General features: G+C 41.0%; 1 pseudogene; it reads left to right on the top strand.

Moving 5' to 3' along the window:
• Positions 1–7069: 7069 nt before the first annotated feature.
• LOC103295642 (transcription factor Spi-C-like) lies at positions 7070–17622 on the top strand (annotated as a pseudogene).
• The last annotated feature ends 7457 nt before the right edge of the window (positions 17623–25079 follow it).

Below are 25079 nucleotides of genomic sequence, written 5' to 3'. Positions count from 1 at the left end.
AGCCCCCATAGGAAAGAAAGCAGGCATCACCAGAAAAGGAAGTAAACGAATTAGAGGCAAGCAACCTATCAGAGAAAGAATTCAGAGAAATGGTCATAAGGTGGCTGAAAAGAATGGAAGACAAATTCGACAATATGAGTAAGAACCAAGAGGAAATGAAGAAGAACCAAGAAGAAATGAAAAAATGACATCACTGCTGTAAAGAACTCAATAGAAAGCATCAAGAGTAGACTAGAAGAAGCAGAGGACTGCATCAGTGAGCTAGAATACAAGATGGAAAAAAATACCCAAATAGAGCAGCTTCTAGAAAAAAGAATTAGAAAGCAAGAGGAGATCCTAAGGGAACTTCGGGACAACACAAAACAAAACAACATCCAACTAATAGGGGTTTCAGAAGGAAAGGAAACTGAGCAAGGAATAGAAAACCTGTTTGAAGAAATAATGACAGAAAACTTTCTTGATATAGGGAAGAAAAAACCCACACAAATCCAAGAAGCTCACAGAGTCCCAAGCAAAATGAACCCCAAAAGACCAACGCCAAGGCACATTATAATTAAATTGGCAAACACCAATGAAAAAGTAAGAATCTTAAAAGCGGCCAGAGAGAGACAGAAAGTTACATACAAAGGAACCCCCATCAGACTAGCAACTGATTTCTCAACAGAAACTCATCAGGCCAGAAGGGAATGGAATGAAATATACAAAGTCATGCAAAAGAAGGGTCTCAATCCAAAAATACTGTACCCAGCAAGGCTATCAATCAAAATTGAAGGTGAAATCAGGAGCCTCACAGACAAAAAAGGACTAAGGGAATTTATCATCACCAAACCAGCAATGCAAGAAATGCTAAAGGGTCTGCTGTAAAAAAAAAAAAAAAAAAGGAAGTGAAGAAGGAACACAGGAGTATAGAATAAAAATGGTGACAAATAAATACCTATCAATAATAACTTTAAATGTAAATGGATTGAATGCCCCAATCAAAAGACATAGTGTAACGGATTGGATAAGAAAACAAAACCCATATATCTGCTGTCTGCAAGAAACCCACCTCAGAAAAAAAGACGCATACAGACTGAGAATGAAGGGATGGAAAAAGGTTTTCCAGGCGAATGGAAATAAAAAAAAAAAGCTGGGGTAGCAATACTTATATCTGACAGATTAGATCTCAAAGTGAAGGACATAACAAGAGATAACGAAGGCCACTTCATAATACTAAAGGGAGCAATCCAACAAGAAGAAATAACTCTGGTAAACATATACGCACCTAATACAGGAGCACCCAAATACATTAAAAAAAAAACTCCTGGAGGATATCAAAGGAGAGATCAACAGCAATACAATCATAGTAGGAGACTTTAATACCCCACTATCACCATTGGACAAATCCTCTAAACAAAAAATCAGCAAAGAAACTTCAATCCTAAATGACTCACTAGACCAGATGGAATTAATTGACATCTTCAGAACATTTCACCCCAAAGCCACAGAATACACATTCTTCTCAAGTGCACATGGGTCATTTTCAAAGATTGACCATATGTTGGGACATAGGCAAAGTCTCTTCAAATTCAAGAAGATAGAAATCATATCAAGCATCTTCTCAGATCACAGTGGCATAAAACTGGAAATCAACTTCAATAAAAACAATCCAAAGAAATCAAACACATGGAGACTAAACAGCATGCTATTAAACAATGACTGCATTACCAGAGAGATCAAAAAAGAAATAAAAATATCATGGCAACAAATGACAATGAAAACACAACAATCCAAAGTCTAGGGGATACAGCAAAAGCAGTCTTGAGAGGGAAGTTCATAGCTCTACAAGCCTACTGCAAAAAACAAGAAACAATGGTAATAAATTACCTCACCCTACAACTCAAAGAGTTAGAAAAAGTGCAACAAGAAAAGCCCAGTGTAAGCAGAAGGAAGGAAATAATAAAGATCAGAGCAGAGATAAATGACATAGAGACCAAAGAAACAATACAAAAGATCAACAAAACCAAGAGCTGGTTCTTTGAAAGGATAAACAAGATTGATGAACCTCTAGCCAGGCTCACCAAGAAGCAAAGAGAGAGGACCCAAATAAACAAAATCAGAAATGAAAGAGGTGAAATAACAACAGACCCCACCGAAATAGAAAGGATTGTTACAAAATACTCCGAACAACTCTATTCCAACAAACTGGACAACCTGGAGGAAATGGACATATTCCTAGAAAAATATAACCTTACAAAACTCAATCAGGAAGAATCTAAACAGCTCAACAGGCCAGTAACTATGGAAGAAATTGAAGCAGTCATCAAAAAGCTACCGGCAAACAAAAGCCCAGGGCCAGACGGCTTCACAGGAGAGTTTTGCCAAACATTCAGGGAAGAACTAAAACCTATCCTCCTCAGACTATTCCAGAAAATTCAAGAGGAAGGAACACTTCCAAACTCCTTCTATGAAGCCAGCATCACCCTAATACCAAAACCAGATAAAGACAACACAATGAAAGAGAATTACAGACCAATATCCCTCATGAACATAGATGCCAAAATCCTCATAGCAGCACAATTTACAATAGCTAAGATTTGGAAACAGCCTAGGTGCCTGTCAGCAAATGACTGGATCAGAAAACTATGGTGCATCTACACAATGGAATACTATGCTGCCATAAAAAAGAAGGACTTCTTACCATTTGCAGCTACCTGGATGGAATTGGAGAACATTATGCTAAGTGAAATAAGCCAGTCAATGAAAGAAAAATACCACATGATCTCACTCATTTATGGATAATAAAAAACATTATAAATTGATGAACAAAAAGATAGATACAGAGACAGTAATGCATCAAACAGACTGTCAAATTACAGCAGGAAGGTTAGGGAGAGGTGGGGGAGATAAGAGATCAACTGAAGGATTTTATGCATGCATAACCAATGGACGCAAAACTCTGGGTGGTGAGGGCATGTATGGGAGTGGGGTGGGGAGGCAATGGTAAGATATGTATACAAATAATACCTTAATAAAAAAAAATAAAAATAAAAAAATAAAGAGAACTACAGGCCAATATCCTTGATGAACACAGATATTAAAATCCTCGACAAAATTCTAGCAAATGGGATCCAGCATTACATTAGAGAGATCATATTGTGTGACCAAGTAGAATTTATTCCAGGGATGCAAGGATGGTACAATATACGCAAATCAATAAATGTGATACATCACATAAACAAATTGAGAGACAAAATTCACATATCAATCAATGCAGAAAAAGCATTTGACAAAATCCAACACCCTTTCTTGATAAAAACTCTCATTAAAGTGAGATTAGAGGGATCATACCACAACATAATAAAAGCCTTATATAACAAAGCTACAGCCAACATCATACTCAATGGGCAAAAACTAAATCCATTTCCCCTAAGAACAGGAACCAGACAGGGATGCCAACTTTCACCACTCCTGTTCAATATAGTACTAGAAGTGCTAGCCATAGCAATCAGACAAGAAGAAATAAAAGGCATCCAAATTGGAAAAAAAAGAAGTAAAACTGTCATTATTCTCAGATGACATGATACCGAACATAGAAAACCCCAAAGACTCCATCAAAAAACTAGTAGACTTAAATGAATTCGGCAATGTAGCGGAATACAAAATTAACACCAAGAAATCTATGGCTTTCTTATATACCAATAAAGAACTCACAGAAAGAGAAACTTAAAAAAAAAAAAATCCCATTTACCATTGCACCAAAAAAATTAAGATAGCTAGGAAAAAACTTAAGAAGGTAAAGGTTCTGCACTCAAAAATCTACAGGACATTGAAAAAAGAGATAGAGGAAGACATAAACAAATGGAAGAATACACCATGTTCATGGATTGGTAGAATCAACATCATTAAAATGTCCATACTACCCAAAGCAATTTATAGATGCAATGCAATCCCCATTAAAATACCAATGGCATATTTCACAGACCTAGAACAAACTCTCCTAAAATTCATCTGGAATAAAAAAGTCCCCGAATAGCTGCAGCAATCCTAAGAAAGAAGAACAAAGTTGAAGGGATCACAATACCAGAATCAAGCTATATTACAAAGCCACGGTTCTCAAAACTGCCTGGTACTGGCACAAGAACGGACATATAAACCAATGGAACAGAACAGAGAACCCAGAAATTGACCCAAGCCATTGTGGTCAATTAATATTTGACAAAGGAGGCAAGAACATAAATGGAGTCAAGAGAGTGTCTTCAATAAATAGTACTGGGAAATTTGGTCAGATACATGCAAAAAAATGAAACTAGATCACCAACTTACACCATACACAAAAACAAACTAAAAATGGTCAAAGGACTTAAATGTAAGATGGGAAACCATAAAAATCTTAGAAGACTCCATGGGCAGCAAAATATCAGACATATGTCGTAGCAATATCTTTACCGATACAGCTCCTAAACAAATAGGACTACATCAAAATAAAAAGCTTCTGCACAGCAAAAGAAATCATTACAAAACAACAAGAAAACCCACTGCATGGGAGAACATATTTGCCAATGCTATTTCACATAAGGGTTTAACCTCAAAAATTTAAAGGGAACTCATACAACTTAAAAAAAGGAAGATACTCAATCCAATAAAAAAATGGGCAAAGGACCTAAATAAATACATTTCAAAAGAGGACATACAGCCCTAACTGGTTTTGCTCAGTGGATAGAGCATCGGCCTGCGGACTCAAGGGTCCCAGATTCGATTCCAGTCAAGGGCATGTACCTTGGTTGCGGGCACATACCCAGTAGGGAGTGTGCAAGAGGCAGCTGATCAATGTTTCTCTCTCATCAATGTTTCTAACTCTATCCCTCTCTGTAAAAAATCAATAAAATATTTTTTTTAAAAAAAGAGAACATACAGAAGGCCAAGAGACACATGAAAACATGCTCAATGTCACTAATCATCAGAGATGCAAATCAAAACAATGAGGTACCATCTCACACCTGTCAGAATGGCTATCATCAACAAATCAACAAATGTCAAGTGCTGGTGAGGATGCGGAGAAAAAGGAACCCTCCTATACTGCTGGTGGGAATGCAGACTGGCGCAGCCACTACGAAGAGCAGTATGGAGTTTCCTCAAAAAATTAAAAATGAAACTGCCATTTGATCCAGTAATCCCACTTCTAGGAATATATCGAAAGAAATCAGAAACACCAATCAGAAAGGATATATACACCCCTATGTTCATAGCAGCACAATTTACCATAGCTAAGATTTGGAAACAGCCTAAGTGCCCATCAGCAGATGAGTGGATTAAAAAACTGTGGTACATCTACACAATGGAATACTATGCTTTGGTAAAATAGAAGGAACTTTTACCATTTGCAACAGCATGGATGGAGCTGGAGAGCATTATGCTAAGTGAAATAATCCAGTTGGAGAAAGATAAATATCACATGATCTCACCCATATGTGGGATATAATGATCAACATAAACTGATGAACAAAAATAGATCCAGAGATAAGGTAGCACTGAACAGACCATCCAACCTCAGAGAGAAGTCAGGGGAAGGGGGTTTAGAGATCAACCAAAGGACTTGCATGCATGCATATTAGCATAACCAATGGACACAGACACTGGGGCTGAGGGAGCTTGTACTTGGGGGTGGGCAGTCAATCAGGAAAAAAGGAGACATATGTAATACTTTAAACAAAGAAGCAAAAAAATCAGTAAGGATTCATTCAGTCCCCATGGGAGACCCTGATGCCACCTTCCTAAGGCGAGCATTCTTTTTTTTTTTTTTTTTAATATATTTTATTGATTTTTTACAGAGAGGAAGAGAGAGGGATAGAGAGTCAGAAACATCGATGAGAGAGAAACATCGATCAGCTGCCTCTTGCACACCCCCTACTGGGGATGTGCCGGCAACCAAGGTACATGCCCTTGACCGGAATCGAACCTGGGACCCTTGAGTCCGCAGGCTGACGCTCTATCCACTGAGCCAAACCGGCTTCGGCAGGATGAGCATTCTTGTTGTTAAAGCACCACCCTGGGGAGTGCAATGCCTTGTCTCCGACTGCTGGTAAGTTCCCTCTGCCATACTAAGGTCCTGTGAAGGGGTCTGTTGGCTGCACATAGCAGTGAATTTGGGGGCCCTCTTTTTTGGGGGAGGCTGTTGGTAGAGATTCAGATAGTGACTAAACTGTGTGGCATTGGAAAGAGGGCCGGTCTCTTCCACCTTTAACACATAACTTGCATTCTTCCCATCTGTTGAGTCACTTAACAGGCCCTGAACTGAGTTAAACCCAAGGATGACAGAGTGCCACACACACAGAACTAGGATTTGGAGACCATGTTTCTCAGGGAAGCTTCAGGGTTTGAGGCTAAATCATGGGGCGGGGAGGGGGGGAGGCGGGGCATATAGGTTGGGGACACTCCCATCTCCCTGATGAGCTCAGCCCAAGCTACCCCGGGAAGGGGAAGAAGTGTCCACATTCCTCCTACAGTATAGAGACTTTTCAAAAATGCCGTGGGGCGCAGGACAAATTGTTAAAAATCGGTTTTGTCCCGCCAAAAGCAGGACGATCTGGTCACCTTATATACAGGCTTATGGGCACCACCAGCAATGGGAGATTGACTATTTGGATCAGGCCTGCCAAGTTCCACTGCACTCAGTTCCATGGGCGGGGGGCCGGGGGGGAGTGAGGGAGTGGGAGAGCAGCTCAGAAATAAGACATTCAAAGTGTGAGTCCCTCAGAGGCTATTGTCTGGAACTGGGATGAAGTTCTTAGCTTCTTCTGAAGACTGGACTGGCATCGCCCCCAATAAGAGATTCTTTTGATCTGTCCCCCTGAGCCTGGGGTGGCTGAGTTTGCTCCTGCAGAGGGGACTGCTGGCTGCACCCAACCTGAATCTCCCTTGCGGGAACTAGAGTTGGAAACTCTGACAGAGAATGAGTGGTTTGGCTTTGGGATAGGGGCAACTTTTCCTTCAAGGGTGATCTCCAAGAAAGGAACTAATTAGCCCTGTGCTCTTCATGCAAGTTGTCCTGCCTCACCAAGCTCACAACCTGTAGAAGGAAGTGTGGGCCATGGCCAGCAAGGGCCCACTCTACAGTCTTTCTTCAGAAGTCTCTGGAGGAAAATCAGGTAACTTCACGGTGGGGGGTGGGAGGGCGGGTAGCAGACAGGTGGAGGCGGACCACAGGGTGCCTCAGTTTTTTATAGATCTGACCCCAGCTGAAAGCTGGAGAAAGCCAACCCTTATACCCAGATTGGTCCCTCTCATGCACACCCAGGTCCAGTAGATATAGCCACAAACAGTGAGCAGCATGATAGCTAAAGACAGGTAGACCAAGGCCAGTTACACATAACATCTGAGATTGATTTATACCTAAACCGCGTCCTCCCCCCTCCCCCTGCCAAGTAGACTCATAACCAAAACAAGTAGTGGTGGGTTTCAGAACACACCAAAGCTTGACCCAACTAGCCACACAAGCATCACACCCAAAGGGAGATTCCAGCAGACACCAGAACCTGCATGAGACAACTCTGCCTCTGGAGGGGAGGCCAAGCACTACACAGTGTCTCATAAATGGTGATTAAGATTTATGTTTATAGTCAGCCAGCCTGAAGGGTTAACTCCACCCATGAAAGGGCCAACAGCATTCAAGACTCAACTATGAGTACTTTTTTTCTTTTCTTTCTTTCTTTTATAAAGTATCATCTCTTTATTTAAGTTAAACAATTTTCAAGGCTGGTTTCCATCTATAAAATGGACAAAGCACAAGCTCTGTACAGCAGTTCTTTTAAAAAATCAACTGGGGAAAAAAATTACCAAACTATATTTTGAATTTGCAAAACATTTTCACAGATACCAGAGCTCCGATGAAGACATAGGAGAGACCACCATAGGGAAGACGGGGAGCATCGCCTCGCTTTGCTCAAGGGGCTCTGGGGAAGAAACTTTGTAAACACGGGGTGTGTGGCGGGGAGAGACAGGCCCCATGGCTACAAAATAACACCACCGCAGGAAGTCACTTTGGCACACCTAACCTAGCTCGCCTAGGGGCGGGGGAGGGGGGTTGGGGGGGGGGTGGGAGGTGGGGGTGAGCAGCCGCCTCTGCTCCCAGCACCCACACTGTCCAAGGCCACAGCGACTGCCAGCTTGGGGCCAGGGAGTGCCCCCAGGGACTGCGTGTGCAGGTCCCGATAGAACAAAGGGTGCTGAGACTTCTGGGTTGGGTGGAGGTGTGTGGGCGAAGGATCAGGAGCCTGATCAGAATTTGTTTTCTGTCTGAGCCAGATCTGTTTTCCATGGGGACATTTTTTTCTAACAGTAGTAACAGCTCGCAGGTGACAGGTCTGACGAGGGGACCCAGGTGTGGGGCTGAGTGTGTGGGCAGTGCCCGGGCCGGCCCCATCGGGACTCAACAGCCTGACACAGGTACCTGACTCTCCGAGGAGCTGACTTGGAGTCAAGACCAGCCTCTGGACATGTCCCTGGCCACTGCCTGGCAGGGGGTGAAAAGGAAGATAGGGGAAACAGCCCTATCCACTGTCCTGAGCAAAGGCACTCGATGGAAGAGAGACAGACCAACAATGCTCCCTCTCAGTGATTGAGCATGGACCTATGAACCAGGAGGTCACGGCTCAATTCCCAGTCAGAACACATGCCCTGGTTGCCGGCTGGATCCCCAGTAGGGGGCGTGTAGGAGGCAGCCAATCAATGATTCTCTCTCATCATTGATGTTTCTATCTCTCCCTATCCTTCCTCTCTGAAATCAATTTTAAAAAATCCATCTTTAAAAAAAAAAAAAGGAAATGAGCAGGAAAGACTGGCCCATGGCAGTGTTGACTGGCAGGGTCTTCCAGGGCCACTTCTCACTTGGCCACATCCCAGTGCCTCCCAGAGGGGCCTGGAAATGTGCCCTCAGGAGGCACACACCACCACCTGGCAGTGGCCGGCCTGATACGGGCATGGGTGTTGGAGGGTGGGCAAGGAGGGCGAGAGGTGGGCCATGGCCAGGTGACCACAGAGCCTCCATGGGGCTGGGGCTGGCCTGCCCCTGCAGGTGGGAACACTCCAAAGCCAAGGAGGTTCCACAGGACACACCTGCCATTCAGGGCAACACCCCAGCATCCCTCCCTGTAGTTACTTTTTGTTCATCACTGTCCCTGGTTCACACTGATGCCTGCTCCCCAACCACACAGCTGCTTCAGGCCCCAGATCCTCAGTGTCACTGAGCAGGCAGGGCCATTCCCACCCGTCCTAACAATGACCCAAAGCTCTGAGGCATCACCTGGGTCTGGGAGAGATGGACAGGCAGCCAGCATCCGGGGCCAGGAGGGAAGGGAGAAATGGATGATCTCAGTGAGAACATAAATAAAAAGATAGTTTGCATTAAAAAATTAGAAACTATAAAAAAAAAGTCAGAAATGTAGAATACAATATGTGAAATGAGGAATACACTAGAAGAAATCAACATCAGGTTACATGAAGCAGAGGATCAAATCAGTAATCTAAAGGACATGATAACAGTAGCACGTAAGCTGAGCATCTAAAGAAAAAGAGAAATTTTTTAAATGAGGAAAGTCTATGGGGCCTCTGGGACAACATCAAGCCTAACAACATCCACATCATAAGGATACCAGAAGGAAAAGAGAGTGAGCAAGGGAAAGAGAATGTGTTTGAAGAAATAATAGGGTAAAACTTCCCTAACCTGGTGAAAGAAAATGTCACACAAGTTCAGGAAACACAGAGAGTCTCTAATTAACTAGCTATCATTTAAAATTGAAGGTGAAACAGCTTCCCAGACCAAAAATAAAAAATAAATAAAAGCAAAGGGAGTTCATTATCATCAAATGAGTATTGCAGGAAATGTTAAAGGGCTGCTTGTAGAAGAAGAAGAAGAAGAAGAAGAAGAAGAAGAAGAAGAAGAAGAGGAGAAGAAGGAGGAGGAGGAGGAGGAGGAGGAGGAGGAGGAGAGAGAGAGAAATAGAGAGAAACATAGGCATAAAGAATAAAATGGCAATAAGTGTGTACCTATCAAGAATAAACTTAAATATAAATGGATTAAATACTCCAATCAAAAGAAAAGACCTAAGGTAGCTGAATGGATAAGAAAACATGACCCATATATATACTGTCTACAAAAGACCCACCTCAAAACAAAAGATACAAACAGACTAAAAGTGAAGAAATAGAAAAAAAATATTCCATGCAAATGAAAAGAAAAGAAAACAAAAAAGCCAGAGTAGCAATACTTATATATGACAAAATAGAGTTCAAAATAAAGACTGTAACAAGAGACAAAGAAGATAATACTAAAGGGATTGATCCAATAAGAGGATAATACCCTTTAAATATATATGCACCAAACAAAGGAACACTCAAATACATAAAGAAAGTCTTGGAGGACATTAAGGGTCAGACTGACAGCAATACAGTCATAATAGGAAGTCTTAATACGCAACAGCAACCTTAAAAGACACACTGTATGAGATGGATTTAATTGATATTTAGAGAACATTTCATCACAAAGCAGCAGAATACACAGTCTTCTCAAGTGCACATGATACATTCTCAAGGATAGACCACATGTTAGGACACAAAATAAGGCTTAACAAATTAAAGAGGATTGAAATCATATCAAACAACTTTTCTGACCACAATTATATGAAACTAGAAATCAACTAGAATAAAAAAACTGAAAAACATTCAAATATATGGAGGCTAAATAGCATGGTAGTAAACAAAGAATGGGTTAACAATGAGATCAAGAAAAAAATAAAAATTACCTGAAAACAAATGAAAATGAAGACATAACCCCAAACCTATGGGACACAATGAAAGCAGTCCTGAAAGTTTATAATATTACTGACCAACCTCAAGAAGCAAGAAAAACCTCAAATAAGCAACCTAAACCTACACCTAAAAGAACTAGAAAAACACACACACACACACACACACACACACACACACACACACACACAAAAAAAGCCCAAACTAAATAGAAAGAAGGAAATAATAAATATCATAGTGGAAATAATGACATAAAGACTAACAAAACAATATAAAAGATCAATAAAACCAAAAGCTGGTTCTTTGAAAGGATAAACAAGATTGACAAACCTTTAATCAGATTCATCAAGAAAAGAAGAAAGGACGCAAATAAATGAAATCAGAAATGAAAAAGAAGTAACAACTGACAATACAGAAATACAAAGGATTGTAAAAAAATAAATAAATCTATGTATATAAAAGCCAAAGCGACCATTATGACCAGAACGACTGAAAGGACCCGGTCGATCAGTCACTATGACATGCACTGACCCCCCGGGGGTATATGCTCAATGCAGGAGCTGCCCCCTGGTGGTCAGTGAGCTCCCACAGAGGGAGCACTGCTCAGCCAGAAGTTGGGCTCATGGCTGCAGAGTGCAGTGTGGTGGCGGGAGCAGCACTACTGAGCCCTGGTGGCGGCAGGCGCAGTGGGGCCGGGATGAGCTGTGGCGCAGCACCTGGCCCTGGCTTTGGCTCCTCCCTGGCTGCCTGCTGCTTCAGCACTGCTACATCCCTCGGGGGATGTCGGCCTGGCCTGCAGGGATCAGGCCAAAACCGGCAGTCTGACATCTCCTGAAGGGTCCTGGATTTTGAGAGGGCACAGGCCAGGCTGAGGGAGCCCACCTATGCACAAATCTGTGCACTGGGGCTCTAGTATATTATGAACAAGTATGTGCCAACAAATTGGACAACCAGAGAGAAATGGATAAATTCCTAGAAAAATATTACAATCTTTCAAAACTGAATCAGGAAGAATCAGAGAATCATCTTTTGTAGCAATATTTTTGCTGATGTATCTCTTCAAGCAAGAGAAACAAGAGAAAAAATAAACAAATGGGACTCATCAAACTAAAAAGCTTCTGCAGAGCAAAAGAAACCATCAACAAAATGAAAAGAAAACCAACTGTGTGGTAGAACACATTAGTCAATGATACATCTGATAAGGTATTAATTTCTAAAACATGTAAAGAACTTATATAAAACCAGGAAGAAAAAACAATCCAATTAAAAAATGGGCACAGGACCTGAATATACATTTTTCCAAAGATGACATACAGATGGCCAATAGACATATGAAAAAATGCTCAAGGTCACTAATCATCAGAGAGATGAAAATTAAAACCACCTGCCTGAATGGGTATCATCAAAAAATAAACATACTGCCTTAGCCTGTTTGGCTCAGTGGATAGAGCATTGGCCTGCAGACTAAAAGGTCTCAGGTTCAATTCGGGTCAAGGGCACATGCCCGGGTTACGGGCTCGATCCCCAGTGGGGGGCATACAGGAGGCAGCCAATCAATGATTCTCTCCCATCATTGATGTTTCTATCTTTCTCTCCCTCTTCCTTCCTCTCTGAAATCAATAAAAATATATTAAAAAAAAATAAACAAACATACAAGTGTTGGCAAAGATGTGGAGGAAAGGGAACCCTTGTGCATTATTGGTGAGAATGTAGACTGGTGCAAGCACTGAGGAAAACTGTATGGAGATGTCTCAAAAAATTAAAAATAGAACTGCCTTATGACCCAGTGATCCCACTCATTGGAATACTAGTGGCCCGGTGCACGAAATTCGTGCACAGAGGGGGGTTGTACCTCAGCCCAGCCTGTACCCTCGCCAATATGGGACCCCTCAAGGGATGTCCGACTGCCCGTTTAGGCCCGATCCCAGTGGGATCGGGCCTAAACGGACAGTCGGACATCCCTCTCACAATCCAGGACTGCTGGCTCCCAACTGCTTGCCTGCCTGCCTTCCTGATTGCCCCTAACCGCTTCTGCCTGACAGCCTGATCACCCCCTAACCACTCTGCTGCCAGCCTGTTTGCCCCCAACTTCCCTCCTCTGCCGGCCTGGTCACCCCAACTGCCCTCTCCTGCAGGGTTGATCAGCTCCAACTTCCCTCCCTTGCAGGCCTGGTCCTTCTCAACTTCCCTCCCTTGCAGGCCGGGTGCCTCCCAACTGCCCTCTCCGGCTGGCCATCTTGTGGTGGCCATCTTGTGTCCACAGGGGGGCAGGATTTTTGACCACATGGGGGCAGCTATATTGTGTGTTGAAGTGATGATCAATCTGCACATTACTCTTTTATTAGATAGGATAGAGGCCTGGTGCACAGGTGGGGGCCAGCTGGTTTGCCCTGAAGGGTGTCCCGGATCAGGTGGGGGTTCCCTTGGGGCGTAGGGCGGCCTGAGCGAGGGGCCTGTGGTGGTTTGCAGGCTGGCCACACCCCCTGGCAACCCAAGTGGAGGCCCTGGTATCTGGAATTTATTTTCCTTCTACAATTGAAACTTTGTAGCCTGGAGCGGAGCCAAGCCTGGGGTTCCCTCGGAGGCCGGCAGCCATTTGTGCTGGGGTTATAATTGAAACTTTGTTGCCTTAAGCAGGTTGGCCCGGCCAGGGTGTGCGGAAAGCTTTGCTTCCCCTGTTGCCGGTGGCAACCCTGGCCTGCTCTCTCAAGCTCCATTCTGCCGCCATTTGTTTGAATTTGTTTACCTTCTATAATTGAAACTTTGTAGCTTGAGTGGAGGCTTAGGCCTGGCAAGGGCAGGCAGAAAGCTTGGCTTCCTCTGTTACCTAGGAAACCTTTCTCTCTGTGGCTGTAGCCATCTTGGTTTGGGTTAATTTGCATGCTCACTCTGATTGGATGGTGGGCGTGGCTTGTGGGTGTGTCGGAGGTATGGTCAATTTGCATATTTGTCTATTATTAGGTAGGATATCTTAATAACCCAAAACACTAATTTGAAAGAATACATGCACTCCCCTATTCACAGCAATGTTATTTACAATAACCAAGATCTGCCATCAATAGATGAGTGGAATAAATACTAGTAGTTGTGGTACACAATGAACAAAATGCATATATGCATAACTCATAGACACTGACAATAGTGTGGGGGATGGCCTGGTGTAGGGTGCAGGATGGGTGGAAAGGGGAAGGGGGGTTGGGGGCATCTATAATATTATTAACAATTTAAAAAGTGTGGTACATTTACATAATGTAATATTATGCGGCCATTAAAAAGAAGGCAATCTTACCTTTTGTGACAGCATGGATGGACCTTAGAGATTATTATGCTAAGTGAAATAAGTCAGTCAGAGAAAGACAAATACCATTTGATTTCACTTATATGTGAACAAAATAAAGTGACAAACGAAATAGAAACAGAGGTATGGATATATGGAAACAGAGGGAGTGAGTACTGGATAAAAGGTAAAGGGATTAGCCAAAAAACATATATACATAACACATAGACACAGAAAACCTTGTGGTGATAGCGACAGGGAAAGGTGGGTGGGGGCTAGGTGGAAGTGGGCAAAGATGGGGGAATTGAGGATGGAAGAGACTTTGCTTGGGGCAATGGGTGCCTGATGCAGTATGCAGATGATGTTTTATTGAGTTATACACTTGAAACCTGTATGGTTCTGTGAACCAGTCATCCCAATAAAATCAATAAAGAAAAAAAAAGAATCATGCTAGGGAACAAAGTTTAACTTTGTGAGGTAATGTATGTTAACTAAACTTATTTGATATATATCAAATCATCATGTTTTACACCTTAAACTAATATGTGATATGTCAATAATCCTATATAATAAAGATATAATATGCAAATTGACCCTCACGCCCTCACAAGATGGCTGCCTACGACCAGGCCGGCAGGGGGGTTAGTGAGGGATGACCAAATAACAGCAGGTTTCGTGGGGCAACCAGGCCAGCAGGGGGGCAGTTGGGGGCAACCAGGCCAGCAGGAGCGACAGTAAGAGGCGACCAGGCTGGCAGGGGTGGGGGGGAGTTAGGGGGGACCAAGCCAGCAGAGGGGGGCAGTTGGGGGCGACCAGGCTGGCAGGGAGGGGGCAGTTGGGGGTGACCTGGCCGGCAGTGGAGGGCAGTTAGGGGTGACAAACTGGCACGGGGGGGCAGTTAGGAGCGATCAGGTCGGCAAGCAGAGGCAGTGAGGGGCGATCAGGCTGGCAGGCAGGTAAGCGATTAGGAGCCAGCAGTCCAGGATTGTGAGAGGGATGTCCAACTGCTGGTTTAGGGGATCAGGCCTAAACCAGCAGTCGGACATCCCCTAAGGGGTCCCAGATTGGAGAGGGTGCAGGCAGGGCTGAGGGGACCCCCCCCCCCCCATACACAAATTTTGTGCACCGGGCCTCTAGTATATCAATAAAACTGAAAAAAAGTAAAAAAAGTAACATGATAAGTGGGAAAAACTGACAGATAAAGACATGGAGCATATGAATAGGACTATATTGAGTTTAAAAATTGAATCTGTAATTTAAATCTTTCCCACAGTCATCTCTAGGTAAATTGGCTTCAACTGGAATTCTTCCAAACATTTAAGGAAGAAGTAACAACAATCTTACGTGAAACTCAGATAACAGAAAAGTAGAGAATATGACCCATGAGGCCAGTATAACCTTGTTACCAATACCTGACAGGGGCATTAAAAGAAAGAAAAATTACAGGGCAATCTCTCTTATGAACACAGATGAAAAAATTCTGAATAAAATATGAGTAAATCATATGATGAGATATATAAAATTTATTTCAAGAATTCAAGGTTGTTTTGACATTTGAAATTTTCCATATCTATAGTAATAATAGAGGAATATGCAAATTGGCTGGGACGCCATCACATAACGACCAATCAGGATGAGGGCAGGGCCACAGCGGAGAGCTCTCAGCACGCCTGCACCGGGGTCCGAAGGGCACGGAGAGGGAGAACAGATAGGCAGTTAGGGGTATCAGGCCAGGAGGGGAGAGCAGATAGGCAGCTAGGGGAATCAAGCAAGGAGGGGAGCGCAAATAGGCAGTTAGGGGGATAAGGCCAGGAGGAGAGAGTAGATAGGGAGTTGGGGGGGCAAGTGGCAGTGGAGAGCAGATAGGTAGTTAGGAGGATCAGGCCAGCAGGTGAGAGCAGTTAGGCAGTTAGGGAGATCAGGCTGGCAGGGGAGGGTAATTAGGGGGATCAGGCTGGCAGGGGGGAGCAGTTAGGCAGTTAGGGCAATTAGGCCAGGAGGGGAGAGCAGTTAGAGGGATCAGGCTGGCAGGGGAGAGCAGTTAGGCAGTTAGGGGGATCAGGCCAGGAGGGAAGAGCAGTTAGGGGGATCAGAATGGCAGGGGAGAGCAGTTAGGGCCATTGGGCCGGCAGGGGAGTGGTTAGGGGCATCAGGCAGGCAGGCAGGTGAGCGGTTAGGAGCCAGTAGTTCTGGATTGCGAGAGGGATCTCAGATTGGAGAGGGTACAGGCCGAGCTGAGGGACCCCCGCCCCATGCACAAATTTCATGCACTGGGCCTCTAGTTAAGGAAATAAGGGGGAGGGAGACCATATGGTTATCTAGATAGATATCTATGTTATAAAAACCCAGTGGCCCTAACGCTATAACGACCAAAGACTGGTCACCAGCAGGCTGTGTGCATGGCGAGGCATACGCAAGTGGGTGGGGCTGCATGTGTGGCGGGGTGCAGGCATGTGGGTGGGGACTTGACACTGCGTCCTGTGGCACCGGCAAGACTTGACGCTGGGTCCCACGGTGTGCCAGGTCTGGGTCTCATGCGATTTTGCAACTGGGCCCCCAGTAGAAAAAAATTTTGATAAAATTCAATACTCATTCATAATTTAAAGCAGAGGAGGGGAATTTCCAGCCAGCAGACCATACAAAACCTGAGAAATCATTTGGTCTGTTAAGGGTCAAATATTTGACCAAGAGGGTGATGCAGGCTCGTGTTTCAGAGGAGTAGGTGATTTCCCTCTGGTAACTGTGGGTGCTAGATTGGATTCTGAAGAACAGGTAAGATGGGTGGGCTGAGAATAAAGCATTCAGAGGTGGACGGAGCACCCACAGTTTCCATCAGAGCCACTGGAAACCATCGCAAAGAAACCTTCAAGCTAAAGAAAAAAACTTGACACCCTTGGCAAATGCAGCAGCTTCAAGCAGTTTACAGGCTTGTGTCAAACAAGATAGGCTGGGCCAAGCATTTTAAGATGCTTTTGGTGTACTGAGGCAACATTCAACTGGTGATCTTCAGTACCCGCCAGATTGCAAAGACTGCGTGAATTTCATCAACCACTGTTCTCATGTCAGAGGACATGCCAGCTACTATGGTATGCTGCCTCCAGAGCAACCTGTCTGTAACTGGAAAACAGTAATAAACCGTCCTGTGGACCTCTGTCTTGAAGGGAATATTCATCAATCTCTGTAGAACATCCCTGAAAACCAGGTGGTACAACCTCCTATTCTCCAGTAAAAGGGAGGAAAAGGCAGGAAGAAGCTCCGACTATTTGAATACCTTCATGAATCTCTGTGTAATCCCGAGATGACATCTTGTATTCAGTGGATAGATAAAACCAAAGGCATCTTTCAGTTTGTATCAAAAAAACAAAGAAAAACTTGCCCAACTTTGGGGCAAAAGAAAAGGCAACCAGAAGACCATGACTTACCAGAAAATGGCCAGAGCACTGAGGAATTATGGGAGAACTGGGGAAATCACCAAAATCCAGCTAATTTACCAATTCAATCAGGCCATTCTCCAAAGACTCTCTCCACCTTATTTCTTGGAAAAAGAGATCTTCTACTCATAGTATGTTCAACCTGACCAAGGATATCTAAGTTTAAGTAGCTGGAATGCAAATTGTAACTATACATATGCCAATTACCATGAGCTGAATTACCCTAATTGCTAAATATAATCTTACATATTGTGATTTCCTAACATCAGAAATCCCAGAACCCACAATACAATGTATAGCTAATAAATTATAGAATTGTATATTATATTATTTTAGTAACCAATGTCACCCTAATAAAATTCAAGAAAAATTAAAAAAAGAGAAAAAATAATGTTTGACCAAATCTAGCAGGCTAATTTTTAAGTTGATAATTTTGTATGGCCTGTGAATGATGTTATAAATATCCACATGGCCATTTACCAAAAAAAGGTTCCCCACCTCTGATTTAAAGTAATCATAACAAACCAGGAACAGAAGGGAACTTTCTGAATTTGATAAGGCTTATCTACAAAATATCTTACCTAAATGTTTTCCCTCCTTCCCCACATTTTGGAAAAAGATAAGAATGACTACTATTACCACTTCTGTCTAACACTACTGTTTTACTAATAGAACATTTCAGAGTTATAAACCCAGAAAAGGATAAAAGAAGAAACAAAATTGTCATTGCTCACAGACTATTGTCATTGAATCTATAAAGATCACAAAAAAACTCTACATGTAATGTTTAGAATTAATAAGTAAATTTGGCAAAGTCACTAGTAATGCACCAAAACAATACTAAATACATTGAGTCATGCAAAAAGAGAAAATAATATGATCAATTTAAGATTATCTGAGGAATACAAGAGTGGTTTATCATCAGAAAAACTATAATGTCATTTATCACATTAACAAATAAAAGAGGGAAACCACATGATCATCTCAATAGATTCTGAAAGTCATTTAATAAAACTTAACACTTATTTATAATTAATAATTAAGAGCATATAAGAATAAAAACACTTCCCTCTGGTAATATAATAAAAACCTACAGGAAACATAATTCTTAATGATGAGATATTTGGAACATTACCTTTAAAATCGGAATTAAGAAAAGTGTCCATTATCACTGCTATTAGTTAACATTTTGCTAGAGGTGCTAGCCAGTATATTAAGACAAGAAAAAGAAATAAAGGGCATACAAATAGCAAAGAAAGAAAGAAAATTGTTATTCAGTCCCAAATAATATAAATGTCTTTACAGAAAACCCAAAGCAAAATCATTAGAAGTAATAAGTTAGTTAGAATAATGCTTGGATCTAACAAATATATAAAAGTCAATTAGATTCTATATACAGCAAGAAATAATTTTAAAATGTAATTAAAAATAGATACCATTTATACCATGAATAAATAAGTTTCTTAGGAATAAATATACTAAAATTTTGTTAGATTTATTATTATTATTATTTTAATATATTTTTTATTGATTTTTTACAGAGAGGAAGGGAGAGGGATAGAGAGTTAGAAACATCGATGAGAGAGAAACATCGATCAGCTGCCTCCTGCACACCCCCTACTGGGGATGTGCCCGCAACCAAGGTACATGCCCTTGACCGGAATCGAACCTGGGACCCTTGAGTCCGCAGGCCGATGCTCTATTCACTGAGCCAAACCAGTTTCGGCAAATTTTGTTAGATTTATATGGAGAAAATTATAAAAAAAAATAATGGACACCACTACCTTAATTTAACAGGGAATATTTTAACATGTTAATGATCTGAATTTTTTAATATTGCAAAGAAATTAATTCTACACAAATTGATATACAGATTCAAAATCATCCTGACCATATTGCCAATTGCTACTCGAGAAATATAAGTGATATTTAAACCTAAGTGGAATAACAAAAAGCCAAGAACATCCTACTAGATATCAAGGCTTACTTTAAAGCTATAATCATTAAGACATTTGTTATTGGTGTAGGAATAAATAAATCTATGAGAAGAATGCAAAAAAGATCCAGAAATGTATCCACATCTTTGGAAATCTGATTTATGACAGAGATTGCACTAGATTACCCACAGTTATCACACACAGAAGGTAGGGGAGCAATGTTAATTCTGCACCATTCCGAGATCTACAGTTACCAAGAGCCACACCATGGCTAATGATTTACCACTTGCAAAGAGAGTCTTTCAGTAAATCATAAGAGTGTATTTGTACATTTTTTAGTATGTGTATAATCTATTATGGTTTATTATTATATTATTTATTATAGTAACTTGTTAATACTCAGTGAATAAGTAATTTTCTTATTTGTAAGATTCAGAATAAAGGCAGGGTACTTTGATATACTGTTTTTGTTTTTAACAACAGCTTTTTGCCTTTAAATGCTTGCTTTGCTTACATCTCCATGAAAAGGAACTAATACAGTTTTTAAGCAAAAAATTCCTGGTCTGCTATTAAATACACATTGCAAGTCTGTGGAATATTAATTAAATCTTGGTTTCTTTTTTAATATTTGGCTTCTAAGGCAAATGCATTTTTCTACTTCAGTTCAGTCCTCATTGCCATTTTACATTCCATTTGAGGCATGGCTAGCAAACAGCAGCCAGCTCTTTCTTGTCTGAATTATCAATTCTACACATAATACCCATAGAAAGGCTCATAGCATTTCAACACAGGAGACCCAACTTTTGATGCCAGCTTCCACAAGAAAAACCATTCTTGTTTCTTGACATTTTGCTTTTTACAGGCCAAAATCTAATGTTTGCTCCACTGGAATTTCAGGTCTTGACACTGAGGGAAATAGAATTTAAATAAATTTCTTGGTAGCAAAGCTATAAATTTTGAAAATCCTGCATTGGCTTGGACTTACACTGTTTAAAATACACAATGACAAAACACTTTGTCAAAAATGGCATATCCCCTCAAAGTAAGCACAAGTATTTCATATGAAAATCTTTGGACCTATCAAAAAATTTTCCCAATTCAGCTCATTTTTATAAGCTTAGTATCAGTTATTTTTGCTGATTAAATCATCAGTGCTAGGAAAATTTTTACTTTTAACATTCATTGGCATTAATGTTAGTTGAATTTGATGGACTAGCATGCTGTTATGAATATGGTTATTATATTAACTTCTTAGCTAATTTATAGTAATTTTATATTTAGATCTGTAAAAATACATAATTATATTATCTATCTGCAAAAACACATTCTCTCTGAGGAGATATAAATATGTATTTCCAAGCTAGTTGTGCTTAAATACAGTTGTAGACTCCAAATAACCATATGTAGGCCTAGCTATATTTTAATCGCATATTTAACTAAACATGAAAACTGACTTGTCAAGTTTTTAGCGTAATTATGTGACTCTGCTTTTTACTTATATATATTTACTAGAGGCCCATTGCACGAGCAATAGGCCTTCCTTCCCCTGGCTGCTGGCACTGGTTTTCCTCTGGCACCTGGGACCCAGGCCTTCACTCTGGCCACCGCCTTCCATCTTTGCTCTGGCTGGAGTCTTTGCTCTGGCTGGAGCCTTCAGTCTTCACTCCAGCAGGAGTGCCGCTCCTGTAGCTCCCTCCACCCCCTGCCCGCCCCCTCATAGCAAGTGTCCCGCACTGCCTGGCCGCTTGGTGACTGCATGTGTGCTGCCCAGAGGACAGGAGTGGCTGGGGGGTGGGGCTGCTGCCATCTTTGTTGGGTTAATTTGCATACTCACCCCTGATTGGCTGGTGTATTGTGAAGTGACGGTAAATTTGCATATTTCTTTTATTCGTGTACATTTTAAGCTCATCCTATATAATAAAAGCCTAGGTGGCATTGCGCAATGTCGTCACAAGATGGTTGCCACTAGATGGCCACCACAAGATAGCCGCCACAAGATGGGTGACAGGGGAGGGCAGTTGGGGGTGAGATCAGGCTGGCAGGGGAGGGCAGCTGGGGGCAAGATCAGGCTGGCAGGGGAGGGGAGTTGGGGGTGACCAGGCTGGCAGGGGAGGGCAGTTAGGGATGAGATCAGGCCACTAGGAGAGGGCAGTTGGGGGCAAGATCAGGCCTGCAGGGGAGGGCTGTTGGGAGCGAGATCAGGCCGGCAAGGGAGTAGTTAGGCATCAATCAGGCCAGGAGGGGAGCAGTTAGGGGGTGATCAGGCTGGCAGGCAGGAGTGGTTAGGGGCAATCAGGCAGGTAGGCGAGCGGTTAGGAGCCAGCAGTCCCAGATTGTGCAACAGATGTCCAACTGTTGGTTTAGGCCTGACAGGGATCGGGCCTAAACCCACAGTTAGACATCACCCAAGGGGTCCCAGATTGGAGAGGGTGCAGGCCGGGCTGAGGGACACCACCCCCATGCATGAATTTTATGCACTGGGCCTCTAGTATTACATAAAAGATGAAAATTGATTGCCTAACACAAAACCAAAAGATTTACATCTGTTTCCTAAAAACTTATATTTAAATACTTTATCCATTTTAATTTTTGTATACAGTATGACATATGGGTCCAACTTGAATATTTTTTTTGAAATGTAATTTTACTGATTTCAGAGAGGAAGGGAGAGGGAGAGAGAGATAGAAACATCAAAGATGAGAGAACACTATGGATTGGCTGCCTCCTGCACGTCCCCCACTGAGGACTGAACCCACAACCCAGGCATGTGCCCTGACCAGAAATTGAAGAGTGACCTCCTGGTTAATAATAGATCAATGCTCAATCACTGAGCCATGCTGGTCAGGTGCCAACTTGAATTGTGAATTTTTGCTTGTGAATTTTCAGTGCCATTTGCTAAAATGACTATTCTCCCCTCCCCCCCATTAATGGTCTTGGAAGCCTTGTGAAAAATCAACTGACAGTAGCTATATGGGTTTATTAACAAAACAATTTCATTTACAGTAGCACCACAAACAATAAAATAGTTAGGAATAGATTTAAGCAAGGAAGTGGAATACTTATCCACTTAAACCTACAAAACACCATTGAAAGAAATTAGAGGTGAATAAATAAATGGAAAGATATTATATTGTTATGGATTGAAAGACTTAATATTAGAAGATTTGATAAGGATTAGTATTATGAATTCTTTAATCATTTTGTAGAATTCAAGAGTGGAACCATCTGGTCCTGAGCTTCTTGTTGTTCAAAGTGTATAGATTACTGATGGAATCTCTTTGCTATAATTTAGAGTCTCTATTTCTCCTTGAGTCAGTCTAGTTTGTGTTTTATAGGTATTTGTCCATTTCATCTGAATCATCTAATTGTTGACATAATTATGCATAATTTTGTTATCCTATGTATTTTCAGAGTAATGTCTCCTCTTTCACACCAGATTTTAATAATTTGAGTCTTCTCTGATTTTTCTTGGTTAGTCTAGCAAAAGGATAGTCAATTTTTTAAATCTTAAAAAAAAATACTTTCCTATTTTATATTTTTACATATATATTTAAACAACTTTCTACATGCAATACTTAATGGTAAGCACACCCAATAACTGAAATAACATTATCCCCAAAATGACTGAGCAGGAAGCACTCCTAGAAACATCGTCTTACATGTGTCTTTAGACACTTGTCTGTATGCATGACATAATGGTCAGTCCACGCTATCCAGTCTCAAAAATAACCCTCTTCTCAATAGGCTGTGTTAAGAAAAAATTTTTAAACATCTTTTTTTATACAGATGTGTTCAAACATCTGTATTCAAGCACATCTCCACATGTGTTGCAGAATGGTTAGCACATCCACTTGCTAAAATATTTTTCCATTCTATATTTTCTCTATGTCTGTTATAATTTTATTATTTCTTTCTTTCTTTCTGCTTCTTTTGCTCTTCTCTTTGTAGTTTTTTAGGGTGTAAGATTATGTTAACTTATTTACTTTTCTTTAATGTAGGCTACACATTTCCTTCTGAGCACTGTTTTTGCTGCATCCTACAAGAACTGGTATGCTGTTTCACACCAAACTTTCATTCATCTCAAAGTTTTCTCTAATTCCTTTGTGATTTCCTCTTTGACCCACTGGCTATTTAAGAGTGTCTTAATTTCCATACATTTATGCATTCTCAAATTTTCTCTTTGCTATTGATCTCTCATTTCATGACATTGTAGTAGGAGAACATACTTGGTATAATTTTAATCTTTTAAATTTTATTGAGAATTAAATCGTGGCCTAATATGATCTATCTTGGAGAATGTAGCATGTGTACTTGAGAAGAATGTGTACTCTGCTATTGTTGGGTAGAGTGTTCTACAGACATCTATTACTAGTAGTTCTAGATATTTTACAGTGTCCCTGAAGTCTTCTGTTCCCTTGCTATTCTTTGTTTTGTTTATTTTAGTTATTGTCTAATATCCATTCATTTCAGCCTCAAGGACTCCCTTTAACATTCATATAGGGAAGGTATAATAGTTTTTATCTGGGAATGTCTTGATTTCACCTATAATTTCATAGGCAGTTTTACTGGATATAGAATTCTAAGTTAACAGTTTTGTTTTTCAAACATTTTGAATGTATCATCCAATGCCTTCTGGCCTCCATTGTTTCTGATGGTAAATCAGGTGTTAATCTTATTGAGAATCAAACATGATGGTTAACTCTCTTGTTGTTTTCAAGATTCCCTCTTATTTTTTGGCTTTTGATAGCTTATGATATGTATCTGTGTATCTCTGAGTTATTCTACTTGGAGTTTGGTGAATTTTTGAATATTTATATTAATGTTTTTAAATAAAATTTGGAAAGTTTTCTGCCAATATTTCTTCAAATATTCTTTTGGCCCCTTTCTTCTTCTTCCTTCTGTTGTGTGTTTTTTTCCATTACTTTTTCTTTCTGTTCCTCAGACTAGACAGTCTCAGTGATCTACCTTCAAGTTTACTGATTCTTTTTCCTGCCTTCACAGATCTGCTGTTGAGCTCCTATAGTGAATTTTTAAAATTTTGGTTATAATTTTCAACTTGAACTTTCAGTTGTTCCAGTAAAGGCCCAGAAAAAAAAAATAGCAAAGTTTGAACACAGTTTTTTTGCCAGGTAAATACCATTTCTCTCTAAAGGAAAGGCTGGCATTCATTATCTAAGGTTATACTTATGCCACATCAGAACAGTTCAAAATCCAAACTATGAAGTATATGGAAAATAAAAGTGTTACACTAATGGATTAACACTTTTAATCTCTTATTTTGACTTAGCTCTCAAGATCATATTGGTACCACATTCACATCAGCCTTCCATTGGTTATCTCAACTTGACCCTATACTGTACTTCCCCCTTTCTATTAGTATACTTTCTAAAAATACTTTAATAAAATGTATAAAAATACTGAAGATAGTCGATCTAGAAATAGTTTAGTATTTTATTTCAGAAAACTAGGTAAAAGGTCAAAATATGCTTTTTTCTTAGAAAACAAAGGAAGTCACTAATGATAAGGTAGCAATCTTTTTTCTCAGTAAAAATAAATTATATAAAATTAAAGCTCTTGATTTACATCATACTTTATTTTTATCTCTTATATATCACACAAAGTTATTGAAGGAAAAAGTCTAAAAATATATAA

Source organism: Eptesicus fuscus, chromosome 8, assembly GCF_027574615.1.
Source record: "Eptesicus fuscus isolate TK198812 chromosome 8, DD_ASM_mEF_20220401, whole genome shotgun sequence".
Classification (NCBI taxonomy): Eukaryota; Metazoa; Chordata; class Mammalia; order Chiroptera; family Vespertilionidae; genus Eptesicus; species Eptesicus fuscus.
Note: the sequence above shows the minus strand (reverse complement) of the source record. Positions and strands in the feature narration are given on the sequence as shown.